A 15,493-nucleotide genomic window follows, 5' to 3' on the forward strand; every position below is an offset into this window, starting at 1 on the left:
CCACTGGTCGATGTCGGAGCCAACGTCGTACTGCATCAATAACTTCTTCATCATCCGCGTAGTGCCTCCCACGGATTGCGTCCTTCATCAGGGTGTATACGACCCGGGACAACCGGGAATTCCGGGAAAAACCCGGGAATTTTTTCATCCGGGAGAAAACCGGGAAAAACCCGGGAATTTTTCGGAATTCCGGGAATTTTTCATTGTTTTAGCTTTCAGTTACATTTTTGTAGTTTTGACTGCAGAATTGATTCTCTAGCAAAGAATGTTATTGTATCCTGCTACTGGAGAATGATACTGCAGCAATAAAATATAAACGAGAGGGAAAAAAATAAAACTGTAGTGGCAAAGGAAATGTGCATTTTACGACAACAAAACACCGTGCACGCACAAGCGTCTACAGATAGCAAAAATTTGTTAAAGGCCGTAGGGCGCAGACTGTAATTCTTCGTAACAATAAACTGCTTGCTATGAGCATGACGTCACAACTGTTCACATTAGGTTCGTTTGACCAGTTGCCTGCGGTCTGTTGCGCATGCGCATTTGACTCGCGTATAAGCAGTACCTTCTCTCGCTTCCCGCTTCTTGAAGTTTGGCTGTTAGCTGCATCGGTAGTAGCAGCAAGCAGCCAGATGCAAACGAGAAAAATTTTTCTCGCGCGCCCTAGCTGCCAGATTCGCACTTGCACAGAGTTGTCTGAGTTGTAGTGGGGAGAGGGTTAGTCTCCACGTGACCCGTGTTTACGTTAAGTGATTCCGCTGCTTCTCTTCGTGTACAGCTCCCACGTCAAATGAAAACAAAACGGATTTCTGTGGCCGGGAGCTATCAAGTGAATTAAAATGCATTAACATAATTACAGAGGGCAAAAATATATTATTAATTTCAGTTTCTGATTTTATTTTCTTTCCAAGTTAGTAGCAGTCAAGCATTAATCGCCTTGCAGAAGAATGAAGTTATTTTTGCAAGTTTGCTAAAGAAATTCCGCTGAGGCAATCATTTTATTTGAAACGAAGTGTTTAATTTAACAATTTTGGGTACTTCCAACTGTTCGGTGAATTTCAAGTGCACGTTATTATCTTCTGCCATGTATGGCATTATGCCATAATAAAGAACCAAACATGAGATCGTAGAGTACTGGTACTCCAAGAAAATTTACATCCCAAAAACCACACTGAAAAGCTTAATATCAGATGGGACCTACTTCATTGTGAATCTGGAAAAAACCAATGTGCACTTCAAGCCGAATTATGCATTTTAGTATGATTCACGAAATTTTGATGCCTTTTGGAGTATCCTCAGATGCCCTGTTTCTTTTATGGTGTAGTGTAAGCTCTCTTAGTGCTTTATACACACGAACATGCGGGCTTCCTACACCACTGCAGTTGCACACGCACAATAATTCGTTTTTGGCGCTCTCTGGCAACTGGTAAATCGAACCTATAACTAACAGTATTGCGAACGGTGGTTAGAAAAGCGTTACTTTCAAAGTAAATTTCTTTTTACGCAAGATGAATTATGTTACGTGTGTGAAAGTGGGATGGATATCTAAATCACAGAGCGTTCGAAACTGAACAGTTTGAGGACCAGCCACTTCAAGAATTTCGAGCCGAGGCATTTATGTCACAATTTTAAATTTACTGGCACATTTGTGTGATGTATCTTAAATTATATCACACCAAAAAAAGACCAATATTACACGTGAAAACTTAGCTTTTCTTGTAGATATACGGTACTGTGTACATTAATGTAAACCGTTAACTTTTCCTCTTGTATGTTCGCGCTATGTAACCAGTAATCTTGCTAGTGGCTGACTATAACACGTGCCCTATGCTCTGAATAGCTGCTGTCATCGGCTGGCGAGATCTCGTGGCTTGAGATATGACTCGCTTACAAAAGGACATCACAACCTCGGTTGCAACGCTCCGGAAACTAACAAGCTGTGTTTGGTGCAATTCGAATTTATACTTTCGTAATACGAAAATATGCTGCGTATATGTTGCTGCAAATCAAAGGTCTTTCCAAAACTTCTCTGCTCCGGCTTTTCTTTTTTTTCCGGGAAGTTCTACGCGATTATATAAAACGTTAACCATTCAAAGGATTGATAAGTTTTACAGTTCCGAGGGAACTTTTTCTGTGCTAAGTGACAGTAGGTCGCCCGGGAAAAAGCATATTTTTTAAACGGGATATCCGGGAGAAATCCGGGAATAATCCGGGATTTTTTTTTTCCTTGTCCCTGTATACACCCTGTTCATTGGGCCAAACATATGGAAATCCGACGGTGCGAGATCGGGGCTGTAGGGTGCATGAGGAAGAACAGTCCACTGAAGTTCTGTGAGCTCCTCTCGGCTGCGAAGACTTGTGTGAGGTCTTACGTTGTCATGAAGAAGGAGAAGTTCGGGAACAAACCTTTGAATATCCCAACTGGTCAACAATTGTGACAGCACTACCAACAGAGATGTCAAGTTGAGCACTGAGTTGTTTGATGGTGATCCGTCGATCATCTCGAACGAGTGTGTTCTCACGCTCCGCCATTGCAGGAGTCACAGCTGTGCACGGCCGGCCCGCACGCGGGAGATCAGACAGTCTTGCTTGACCTTGCGGCGATGATGACACGCGCTTTGCCCAACGACTCACCGTGCTTTTGTCCACTGCCAGATCACCGTAGACATTCTGCAAGCGCCTATGAATATCTGAGATGCCCTGGTTTTCCGCCAAAAGAAACTCGATCACTGCCCGTTGTTTGCAACGCACATCCGTTACAGACGCCATTTTAACAGCTCCGTACAGCGCTGCCATCTGTCGGAAGTCAATGAAACTATACGAGACGAAGCGGGAATGTTTGAAAATATTCCACAAGAAAATTCTGGTTTTTTTCAACCAAAATTGGCCGAGAAAAAAAATGTGTTGCATTACTTATTGAACTGCCCTCGTACAATACTTTTGACTAACAAGGAGACGGCACGACCGTTTGCTCGGGGAATTGTCCGCAATTTTGTGTGGTGAAAGAGGACGCCTAACACCTCACGTGGTTAAAATATTAGGACGCACTACTCGGAAAATCCCGAGAAAAATCGATCCAGAGATTTTTAGGTGCCGTATGAGTATAAAATGTTAGTCCATTGCTGAGTTGCCGTTTGGCCTACATGGTTAGCGTTCAGACCTTTATGCTAGAGGTCTCTGGTTCGATTTCTCCTCCCGCACGTTTTTTTTTTCCTTCTGTTGCTTGCAAATTTGCAGCGCATTGTTACAGGAGAATCATGAAATCAATTCCCGGGAAGAATGTACAAAAATTCATTCTTTAATTCACCATCAATTATCGTCACCAATATTCTGAGACATGATTCAATATTCCTGGTTTGCCTCAAAATTATCAGAAACTGAAAACATTTTCGTAAATGTAAATGGGGCATGTTTTTGTACAGATTTATTGCCAACTCCCTGTGACTGTAAAAAAATCCGCTTTCGTATGTTGCGCAAGACGTCGCAAAAACTATTGCTTTGTTTCTTTTTACGATAATTACCACTGCGGTTCCTGTTTATAATTATTACATGTTTTCCAATCGACTTTGCTATTCTGATTAAAAACCCAATGTTTCTCCTCATATACTTTACAATGAAAAATGGAAAACCCACCGCCATGAATTGTGTTGTTGGACAAAAAGAAAATAATTTTTATTCAATAATGTAACTAATTTGTTAAAGATAATGTAGGTTTGGGAAACTTTCTCAATAATTAGTCGAATAACAAAAGAAAATGAAATAGAAGAAATAAAAGTGCCAGAGGAGGAATCGAACCCGAGACCTCTGGCGTAAGAGTCCGAGCCTTAAACATCTTTTTTTACGCTATAGGACCTGTTTAAGCATATTTAAATTTTATAATTAATAGTTTAACATTGCGGGGAATGAAATAAAATGAAAAAAAATTGCGAGCAGTGGTAACCGAACCCGGGTCTGCTGTATGACAAGCCTTTACCTAAGTTTTTTCTTTTTTTCTTTTTTTTAAACTTTATTTGTATTCTTTTGATTTATTTTTTCTTTTGGGACTACAAAAAAACCCCTAAGTGCCACCGCCACTTTTCATCCTATAACAAAACAAAAAAAATCTAGTCCACTTCAGGCGTTGGCTCCTGACTAAACCTGCTCCAGAGAGCTACCTATATACCAGGGGAAATATGGGAAATCAAGGTTAGCGCTATCCTTACAAACAAAACAAAATCTTCCTTTTTCTGAATTTTTTTTTAATTTTTTATTTTTTATCTTTTCCTTTCTTTTACTTTTTTTTCTTTTTGTTGTGTAATTAATCAGAGGAAACATCTAGGCCAGACGGCGCCTAGGCAGTGCACTAACATTTTATACTCATACGGCACCTAAGAAATTTTGGATCGATTTTCCCGGGATTTTCCGGGTAGTCCGTCCTAATATTTTAACCACGTGAGGTGTTAGGGGTCCTCCTTCACCACACAAAATTTCGGACAAATCACCGACCCCACCGTCGTGTCGTCTCCTTGTAAGCCTCGGACATTACATGCTGTGTCAACCGCACTAATAACCATCCAACAGAAGCCCTACAATGGTCTGAAACTTCTAACTGCTAGAAACATGGATTGGATCCGTCCGCCATTCTGCTCACGTACGCATCATTGATCTCACCCACTCTCGACTATGCCAACGACACGTGGAATTCCATTCCACTCAGATGTTACTGTTGTGGTCTTCTGTCCTGACACTGGTTTCATGTAGCTCTCTATGCTACTCTATCCTGTGCAAGCTTCTTCATCTCCCAGTACTTACTGCAGCCTACATCCTTCTGAATCTGCTTAGTGTATTCATCTCTTGGCAGCCGCGGCTCGTGGTCTTGCGGTAGCGTTGTCGCTTCCCGCGCATGGGGTCCCTGGTTCGATGCCCGGCGGGGTCAAGGTTTTTCTCTGCCTCGAGATGACTGGGTGTTGTGTGTCTTTCACCATCATTTCATCCTCATTCACTCACAAGTCGCCGAACTTGTGGAGCGGCGGCCGAACCGCCACGCGAGGGGTCTCCCGGCGCTCAATGCCATTCGCTCATTATTAACTCTTGGTCTCCCTCTACGATTTTTACCCTCCACGCTGCCATCCAATACTAAATTGGTGATCTCTTGATGCCTCAAAACATGTCCTACCAACCGATCCCTTCTTCTAGTCAAAACTCCTCTTCTCCCCAATTCTATTCAATACCTCCTCCTTAGTTATGTGATCTATCCATCTAATCTTCAGCATTCTTCTATAGCACCACATTTCGAAAGCTTCTACTCTCTTCTTGTCCAAACTATTTATCGTCCACGTTTCACTTCCATACATAGCTACACTCCACACAAATACTTTCGGAAACGACTGTCTGACACTTAAATCTATACTCGATATTAACAAATTTCTCTTATTCTGAAACGCTTTCCTTGCCATTGCCAGTCTACATTTTATATCCTCTCTACTTCGACCATCATCAGTTATTTTGCTCCCCAAATAGCAAAACTGCTTTACTACTTTAAGTGTCTCATTTCCTAATCTAATTCCCTAAGCGTCACCAGACTTAATTCGACTACATTCCATTGTCTTAGTTTTGCGTTTGTTGATGTTCGTCTTATATCCTCCTTTCATGACACTGTCCATTCCGTTCAACTGCTCTTCCAACTCCTTTGCTGTCTCTGACAGAATTACAATGTCATCGGCGAGTCTCAAAATTTTTATTTCTTCTCCATTGATTTTAATACCTACTCCGAATTTTTCTTTTGTTTCCTAAAACCTTAAAATATTCTAGGGCCACGCACTCCATCTTCCTTTCTACGTCCGCTCTCTCCCACCCGCTCGGACCCCCTTACCACCTCATCCAATGCCTCTCCCTCCTCATTGCCATTTAAAATCAGCATACTTCCTTGACCGTACTGCCACCCCCTCTAGTAATAACAAAACCGTAAACGCTGTCTTGTCAATACCAAACCAACCCTACGACCATATCTGGGCACCCTCGACATCCATTGTCACTTCCACAGGTTCCCCTTCTCAGCTACAAAATCCATCCTCACATTTATCCTTCCTACACAATCTAACAGATTCTTTCCCATCCTTTCTCATTTTAGGTACCCTTCTCCTTTCCACTTCTGCATAACTATTGTCTGGCCTGCATTCTAGACGCCACTATTCCAAGTACTATGTTTCTTGCTATTTACTCTTCCGATGTTTCTATCCACCAACTCCATCAACATCCCATGTCTAGCTACCAGTTTACCTCTTCCAGTGCGTTACACAACTTAGAATAGCGAAGTAGTTCATTCTTCTGGTAAAATTTACCACTACCTTTTTTATTTGTAACTCAATAATCATTTTCTATGTCTTCAATGTACAATCATACTTTTCAATAACTTTACGAACTATTCCTATGTTACCGTTTCACCTTGTTTATGCTGTGCTTTTATATTTTTATAAATCAAGCTCAAAATTGGAAACGCACTGCTGCCAGCCCATTCTCTTCCGTTCTGGTAATGAAGAAACAAGCTAGTTACTACACTTCCTGTTCGATTAAAATAATTTCGTGAATGGGCATGGATGTACTTAACCTATCGCGAGATCGTGCAGCTTTCTTCCATCTAATTTCACATTGCCATCTCGTTCAAAATCTCTGCACTAATCGCATTATATACTCGTCTACGTCCCTGCTGGCAAGACACCTTGGTTTCCGATCTGAAAATATACGGTACCAACACTTTTTGTGACCACTGTAGACATAGAAAAATTTCTTCACGACGCAGAAACAGTTGGTTGTATATAGGGGCAGAACAAGCAGCAACAGCAGAGGAAGATCTTTCAACAGTAACGCTGTGTCTAATCTTTCGTAAAACATAACAGATAAATCTTTTATAAAACCTCAAACCACTGTCAAAATAATCAGATTTCGGTATTTAAATAAGCTGGTACGTTGGTAGGAAAAACTGATAAAAGAATAAAAAAACAATAACAGTTTCTTTTTAGTGAGTTATCCTTTTGGAACGTCTGTTGAAAAAATTTATCTGCATATCTCTGGTTACTATTACAACTAGTGATGAAATATTCAAAGTCAGAAATTTTTATGTAAGGCCAGTAGATACTGGAAGACTTGTGCTGAAATATTCAGAGATTTTCACATTTTTTTAAATTTATGTGTCAGTTTAGATCAGCTTCCCCTAGTTCACTTCAACCACCTGTTGTGTACCAAAATATAGTAGTGGTGGTCAACTGAATCTTCTTTCTTTTTTGATTTACGTTCTTCAAAATATGGCACTATTCAGACTTGAATCATTTGCATCTAATAGCAAACGTAATTCTTTCCCACACAATAAAGAAATGCCTTTTGTCGTTCCTTTTTTTAACAAGATTAATACGTTAATTTTTAATTATCCTTTATAAGCGGAAACTGATAAAAATATTTGGTGTCTGTTAAGCTAACAGCGTTAACAAAATTACCACAGTTTGCTTACTGTTAACTAATTTAAAACATAACGCCTTCTTATGAAAAAAATCGATTTTTTTAATGTACTATTCCTTCATAGTAGTTAAAACTGGTACGCATAGTACTTAAATTTCTCATTGTCTTCTAGGAAATGTTATTTAAAGCAATAACAAATTCAGAACTCCAATAGAAACTTTCAGTTGACATTAAATTTACACTACAAACTATGTTCGCATGGTCCCACAAGCTTCAAATGGACAGGTATACATATAAAATCAGGTCCTCCATAGCTAAATTCGAAAAATTCTTGCTCTTTCTAACCAAAATTATTCAAACAAAACTCTTAGTGACATCCAATAAACAATACACCACAAAATTACCAATATTTCATACAGGGCCGGCCGATGTGACCGAGCGATTCTAGGCGCTTCAGTCCGGAACCGCGCTGCTGCTACCGTTGCCGGTTCGAATCCTACCTCGGGCATGGATGTGTGTGATGTCCTTAGGTTAGTTAGGTTTAAGTAGTTCTAAGTATAGGGGACTGATGACCTCAGATGTTAAGTCCCACAGTGCTTAGAGCCATTTGAACCATTTAGAATCATACAGAAAATATCATTAATATTACCTCTACACGGTGTAGGAACAGTGAGTACCAAGGCCTCCATTACATTATAAACATTTTACAATGTCTTTTTTACAATAAAACAATTTCTTAGATACGTTACAAGAGCATTTCAATATCAAATTAGAGTGGAACATTGCAGGTATCTGTTACCCAGGTGCGAACGTAATATGTCGTTTAGGTGTCAGGTCTCATTGTACCATACACCCAGTGTCAGGAGTCTCCCACACGTAATTCCGCGTCACCGAAAAAGAACAGAAACCAGGTTATCAATACAGTGTCACTCACATAGTATTATTTAGTTAATGGTAGAGGAAGTGAAGGTACTAAGAATGGTTTGAATCCTTAGCTCTCCTGTTATTATTTACCATATTATTTACCTATCATTGACCCTTATTTGAGAGCTTATTGTGAAATGGAAGAAACATGTATTTGAGGCGGTACTTTTACTGATAAAATTTGTGTAGGGAAAAGTGCCCTTTCAAGGGCGTATTAACGCAATGGGATTCATAACATGACAGTGGTAAAATGTTTAGAATTTATGATGTTTTTCAGCTAATAATAATGCTGATAATAAAAGAGCAAAAATCTAGAAAAACTGTTAAAAAGAAGAATAAACAAACGTAATAAACAAAATAAGACAATATTCTATAATTATGACATGTACTGTACAAGTGTCCACCAGTCCTCAGATTAATGAAGGACCTGTAAAACTCTAGCCACAACACCTTCAGCACTTAATTTTGAGCCTCTAACCACATTGATTGACTCAAAAATGGTTCAAATGGCTCTGAGCACCATGGGACTTAACATCTGAGGTCATGAATCCCCTAGAACTTAGAACTATTTAAACCTAACTAACCTAAGGACATCACACACATCCATGCCCGAGGCAGGATTCGAACCTGCGACCGCAGCGGTCGCGCGGTTCCAGACTCAAGCGCCTAGAACCGCACGGCCAAACCGGCCGGCCCACATGGTTTGCCAGATGATTAACAACACGATGTCTGAACAAAACTTATCAATTACACGTAACTTACTGTGTAGCAGCCAGGTCTACCTATGTTGACGTAATTAGAATATTAATCAGCTTACAAAAAGAATACTGGAAACAGCGCGTCCATCGTAACAGCGCAGATTGCGTTCTGCAGTGGAAGAAATAAAAGAAAATCTAAATTACGGTAAGTCTAGTCCATGCAGTCAAGACGTTCCAAAGTGAAGTGCAAAGAATAGGAAAGCCAGAAGATGTAGGTGAATGAATGGTTCCTCACGTTTAAAAGTCGATGGTTTTACATAGAGAGTGTTGGCCAATGAAATGTGCGTATGTTCTCGAAAACCTTGGAAATCTTGAGAAAGACAATAGAGTACTGCAGAGAATAGAAACGATATTCAACGTGAGGGGAAGTTCTGTGAAGAGAATTAATATTTTTGATAGACTTTGCAAGAGATGAAAAGATCGAATATTTTTCCCTCTTGGAAGAATTTCGGAAAGAAAACTTTATTCAGTTGCCAAGTGATGTTCAAGAAAATACCACTGAACTTCTTGCTCAGATGCTAATGACTTTAATTGATATATAATTTTTTATTTATAAAAATTTACCGAAGATAGTATCCATGTTTGAGTATGAGTGACTCGTAAAACTTCAGAGAGTTAATTTTGCTCAAAACATGCATTTGACTCTGCGCCGTTCAACGACTTTACAAAGGAATACCCGCAAGTGGCTAAGAAATCTGCCACCCCAGCACTGATCCCTCGTATAATGATGCGAGAGTTATTTTCAGCTTACAGAAACAGGAGAAACAAATTTCGGATTGCCCTGGCTGCTGAACGAGAGGTCAGAATTCAACAGTCTGACTACATATCACAATAATTAAAATTACTGTTGAAATGTGAAAGTTTTTCGATGAACTACATTCATAATGGCACTTGTACCCGACACTCCGTCGCTATCACAATAAGGGGAGGGGCTGATCTAATTTACTTGCCTTGTCCAGGACGTGCTGTGCTAATTTATACACAGTGCCCTCTTACTGGGTGCTTCAGTTGCCACCCAGACGTTACTCGATTAAGTCATGAATTTTGTGTATACTGACGTTGACAAAGCTGGATTATTTGTGGAGTGTAATATGGTCAGTGGTCCAGCTACTTTACTGTTTCCAGGTACTCACGGGCCACACGTTTGAACTAAGTACACTAGCGCTGAATAAACAAAAAATAGCTGCGTGAAAGTCGGAAGCACTCTGGCACTCTGAGACAGTTTTCTGTTATTTGCGCTGCTTGTATTACCCTCTTTTGCGGCGTTTCCTTCCTTTGTGCGAACGGAACAGAACTGTAAACAACGTTTCTCTACAAAGTCGTGCCTTCTACCGGTACCACCTGGAGTGTTTGGTGGATCTGCTTGGGCAGGTAAAGTCACTTTGTATAAAACGAAGCAATATCAGCGTATTCCATTATGTAAGGTGGCAGGGGTAAAATACAGAGAGCGAAAGGCTATTTACATTTTGTAAAGAAACCAGATGGCAGTTATAAGAGTCGAGGGGCATGAAAGGGAAGCAGTGGTTGGGAAGAGATTGAGACAGGGTTGTAGCCTCTCCCCGATGTTATTCAATCTGTATATTGAGCAAGCAGTAAAGGAAACAAAAGAGAAATGCGGAGTAGGTATTAAAATCCATGGAGAAGAAATGAAAGCTTTGAGGTTCGCCGATTACACTGTAATTCTGTCAGAGACAGCAAAGGAGTTGGAAGAGCAGTTGATCGGAATGGACAGCGCCTTGAAAGGAGAATATAAGATGTTCATCAACAAAAGCAAAACGAGTATAATGGAATGTAGTCGAATTAAGTCGGGTGATGTTGAGGGTATTAGATTAGGAAATGAGACACTTCAAGTAGTAAAGGAGTTTTGCTATTTGGGGAGCAAAATAACTGATGATGGTCGAAGTAGACAGGATATAAAATGTAGACTGGCAATGGCAAGGAAAGCGTTTCTGAAGAAGAGAAATTTGTTAATATTGAGTATAGGTTTAAGTGTCACGAAGTCGTCTCTGAAAGTATTTGTATGGAGTGTAGCCATGTATGGAAGTGAAACGTGGACCATAAATAGTTTGGACAAGAAGACTCAAAATAGCTCTGAGTGCTATAGGAATTAACTTGTGAGGTCATCAGTCCCCTAGAACTTAGAACTACTTAAACCTAATTAACCTAAGGACGTCACACATCCATGCCCGAGGCAGGATTCGAACCTGCGACCGTAGCTGTCGCGCGGTTCCAGACTGATGCGCCTAGAACCGGGACAAGAAGAGAATCGAAGCTTTCGAAATGTGGTGCTACAGAAGAATGCTGAAAATTAGATGGGTAGGTCACATAATTAATGAGGAGATATTGAATAGGATTGGGGAGAAGAGGAGTTTTTTGGCACAACTTGATTAGAAGAAAGGATCGGTTGGTAGGACATGTTCTGAGGCATCAAGGGATCACAAATTTAGTATTGGAGGGCAGTGTGGAGGGTAAAAATCGTTGAGGGAGACCAAGAGAGGAATACGCTAAACAGATTAAAAAGGATGTAGGTTGCAGTAGGTACTGGGATATGAAGAAACTTGCACAGGATAGAGTAGCATGGAGAGCTGCATCAAACCAGTCTCTGGACTGAAGACCACAACGTATACAGTAATATTATGTACAATACTGTGTCATTATTAGTAGTTGTTTGAGAATATTTTTCTATATTCTAACCAACTCTTCACACAGATCACTCCCACCCTGCTCTGCATCGTGGTGTTTCAAAACTTATGGAGGGTGGTGTAGGTATGTCGCAGAGTCCACTAACAATTATTTTGAATTGATGGTAGATTCCATGTACGAGGTTTGTCCGGAAGATACGTATAAAAGTTGAATAATGTCTTTATGTTACAAGTTGCAGTCACCGCCAGGTTTAACTTCTGCTGTAATCAATCCCGTCAAAGCTCAGTTCGAGTCAGAGCACTCTGCGTGAAGGTGGGAGCGTGCGGCAACTTGTTGACAGTTACCCTTTTTCACCTGCCGTCGGCATGGAGCTCTCTCTGATTGATGAACAGCGCGTCAACATCAAGTTTCTTGCAAAGCTAGGCAAGAATGACCGTGAGATTTCTGAGTGTTTGAAGCAGGTTTACGGATACAATTCTCTGAAGAAACCAACCATGAACAAGTGGTTAAAAAGGTTCCGGGATGGCCGAGAAGAAGTGAACGATGACCCTCGCCCAGGACGCCCGTCGACATCGAGTTCCGATGCACATGTGGAACGAATTCGGACTTGTGATTTTAAAGACCGTAGATTGACAGTCAGAATCATTACTGACGAGCTGTCGGTGCCCAAAACAAACGTTCACGAAATCCTGACACAAAAACTTGAAATGAAGAAATTGTGTGCGAAAATCGTACCGAAGCCCTTGACGCCAGAACAGGGTTGAGTGCTGTGAGGATTGGTTGGAAGCAGAGGAACGAGGGGACTTTCTCAACCGAGTCATCACTGGAGACGAGTCCTGGTTTCCACGAATTCGATGAGGAGCTCAAATCTCAAAGCAATGAAAGGTAACTAGCAGGAGAACCGAGAGCAAAAATGTCGCGAAAATCAAGGTGAAGACAATGTTGATTGTTTTCTTTGATTCTAGGGGCATTGTTCACAAGGATTTTGTCCCTCCCGGCCAGAGAGTGAACGGAAATTTTTACGTTGAAGTTCTGACACGTCTCAGAGCTCGTGTGAGCCGGAGTTCGACCGGAGTTGGCAAAAGAGGGCAGGTGGATCCTTCATCACGACAATGCGCCCGCTCACACGTCGCTCGTTGTGCGCGAGTTTTTGGCCCGAAACTCAATCACCGTGACAGACCACCCACCTTATTCACCCGATTTATCCCCGTGTGACTTCTTCATGTTCCCGAAATGCAAAATGGTGCTTCGGGGGCGGCACTTGGTAGATGTGGAAGCCATCGAGGCGGAAACGACGCGTCAACTGAACAACATCACAACTGAAGACTTTCAGCAATGTTATCAACAGTGGAAACGGCGTTGGCAGAAGTCTATCGCGTCTCAGGGCAAGTAATTTGAAGGAGACCATATTGCAATACCGGAATAATTGTAAAATAAAGTTATTATTCAACTTTTTTTGAGGAATGGACATCTCTAAAAAGGGCCATCACAGAAGTTGGGAAGGAAAACATAGGTACAAAGAAGGTAGCTGCGAAGAAACCATGGGTAACAGAAGAAATACTTCAGTTGATGGATGAAAGGAGGAAGTACAAACATGTTCCGGGAAAATCAGGAATACAGAAATACAAGTCGCTGAGGAATGAAATAAATAGGAAGTGCAGGGAAGCTAAGACGAAATGGCTGCAGGAAAAATGTGAAGACATCGAAAAAGATATGATTGTCGGAAGGACAGACTCAGCATACAGGAAAGTCAAAACAACCTTTGGTGACATTCAAAGCAACGGTGGTAACATTATGAGTGCAACGGGAATTCCACTGTTAAATGCAGAGGAGAGAGCAGATAGGTGGAAAGAATAGATTGAAAGCCTCTATGAGGGTGAAGATTTGTCCGATGTGATAGAAGAAGAAACAGGAGTCGATTTAGAAGAGATAGGGGATCCAGTATTAGAATCGGAATTTAAAAGAGCTTTGGAGGACTTACGGTCAAATAAGGCAGAAGGGATGGATAACATTCCATCAGAATTTCTAAAATCATTGGGGGAAGTGGCAACAAAACGACTATTCACGTTGGTGTGTAGAATATATGAGTCTGGCGATATACCATCTGACTTTCGGAAAAGCATCATCCACGCAATTCCGAAGACGGCAAGAGCTGACAAGTGCGAGAATTATCGCACAATCAGCTTAACAGCTCATGCATCGAAGCTGGTTACAAGAATAATATACAGAAGAATGGAAAAGAAAATAGAGAATGCGCTAGGTGACGATCAGTTTGGCTTTAGGAAAAGTAAAGGGACGAGAGAGGCAATTATGACGTTACGGCTAATAATGGAAGCAAGGCTAAAGAAAAATCAAGACACTTTCATAGGATTTGTCGACCTGGAAAAAGCGTTCGACAATATAAAATGGTGCAAGCTGTTCGAGATTCTGAAAAAAGTAGGGGTAAGCTATAGGGAGAGACGGGTCATATACAATATGTACAACAACCAAGAGGAAATAATAAGAGTGGACGATCAAGAACGAAGTGCTCGTATTAAGAAAGGTGTAAGACAAGGCTGTAGCCTTTCGCCCCTACTCTTCAATCTGTACATCGAGGAAGCAATGATGGAAATAAAAGAAAGGTTCAATAGTGGAATTAAAATATAAGGTGAAAGGATATCAATGATACGATTCGCTGATGACATTGCTATCCTGAGTGAAAGTGAAGAAGAATTAAATGATCTGCTGAACGGAATGAACAGTCTAATGAGTACGCAGTATGGTTTGAGAGTAAATCGGAGAAAGACGAAGGTAATGAGAAGTAGTAGAAATGAGAACAGCGAGAAACTTAACATCAGGATTGATGGTCACGAAGTCAATGAAGTTAAGGAATTCTGCTACCTAGGCAGTAAAATAACAAATGACGGACGGAGCAAGGAGGACATCAAAAGCAGACTCGCTATGGCAAAAAAGGCATTTCTGGCCAAGAGAAGTCTACTGATATCAAATATAGGCCTTCATTTGAGGAAGAAATTTCTGAGGATGTACGTCTGGAGTACAGCATTGTATGGTAGTGAAACATGGACTGTGGGAAAACCGGAACAGAAGAGAATCGAAGCATTTGAGATGTGGTGCTATAGACGAATGTTGAAAATTAGGTTGACTGATAAGGTAAGGAATGAGGAGGTTCTACGCAGAATCGGAGAGGAAAGGAATATGTGGAAAACACTGATAAGGAGAAGGGACAGGATGATAGGACATCTGCTAAGACATGAGGGAATGACTTCCATGGTACTAGAAGGAGTTGTAGAGGGCAAAAACTGTAGAGGAAGACATAGATTGGAATACGTGAAGCAAATAATTGAGGACGTAGGTTGCAAGTGCTACTCTTGAGATGAAGAGGTTAGCACAGGAAAGAAATTCGTGGCGGGCCGCATCAAACCAGTCAGTAGACTGATGACAAAAAAAAAAAAAAAAAAAAAAAATCAACTTTTGTACGTATTTTCCGGACAAACCTCGTATTTCGTGTGCGTTCGAACGCTCAAATCGAAAGCAGTGCAGGAGCGTTTTCGAGAAACTGCTGGCGGCACGAGGAGACGCTCGCTCCTGCGGTAACATCGGCAGCCGCTGTTGTGCGTCACTGGGTGACTACCCAGTCGCACCTCTCCCGGACCGCCGCCACAAATGACCGCCAATTGAGGCGCGTTACTGCGGCCGGGGGGGACGCGCTGCTGACGTAACGCGGCTCGGCCACAGCG

The 15,493-nt window shown here is 41.3% G+C and overlaps 1 protein-coding gene across 1 annotated transcript in view; it reads left to right on the top strand.

Annotated features, from left to right (window-relative positions):
- Window positions 1-15,493, top strand: part of LOC126100502 (pacifastin-like protease inhibitor cvp4) — a 144,220-nt gene that overhangs the window by 93,358 nt on the left and 35,369 nt on the right. The window lies entirely within an intron of this gene.

Source organism: Schistocerca cancellata, chromosome 9 (assembly GCF_023864275.1).
Source record: "Schistocerca cancellata isolate TAMUIC-IGC-003103 chromosome 9, iqSchCanc2.1, whole genome shotgun sequence".
Lineage (NCBI taxonomy): Eukaryota > Metazoa > Arthropoda > Insecta > Orthoptera > Acrididae > Schistocerca > Schistocerca cancellata.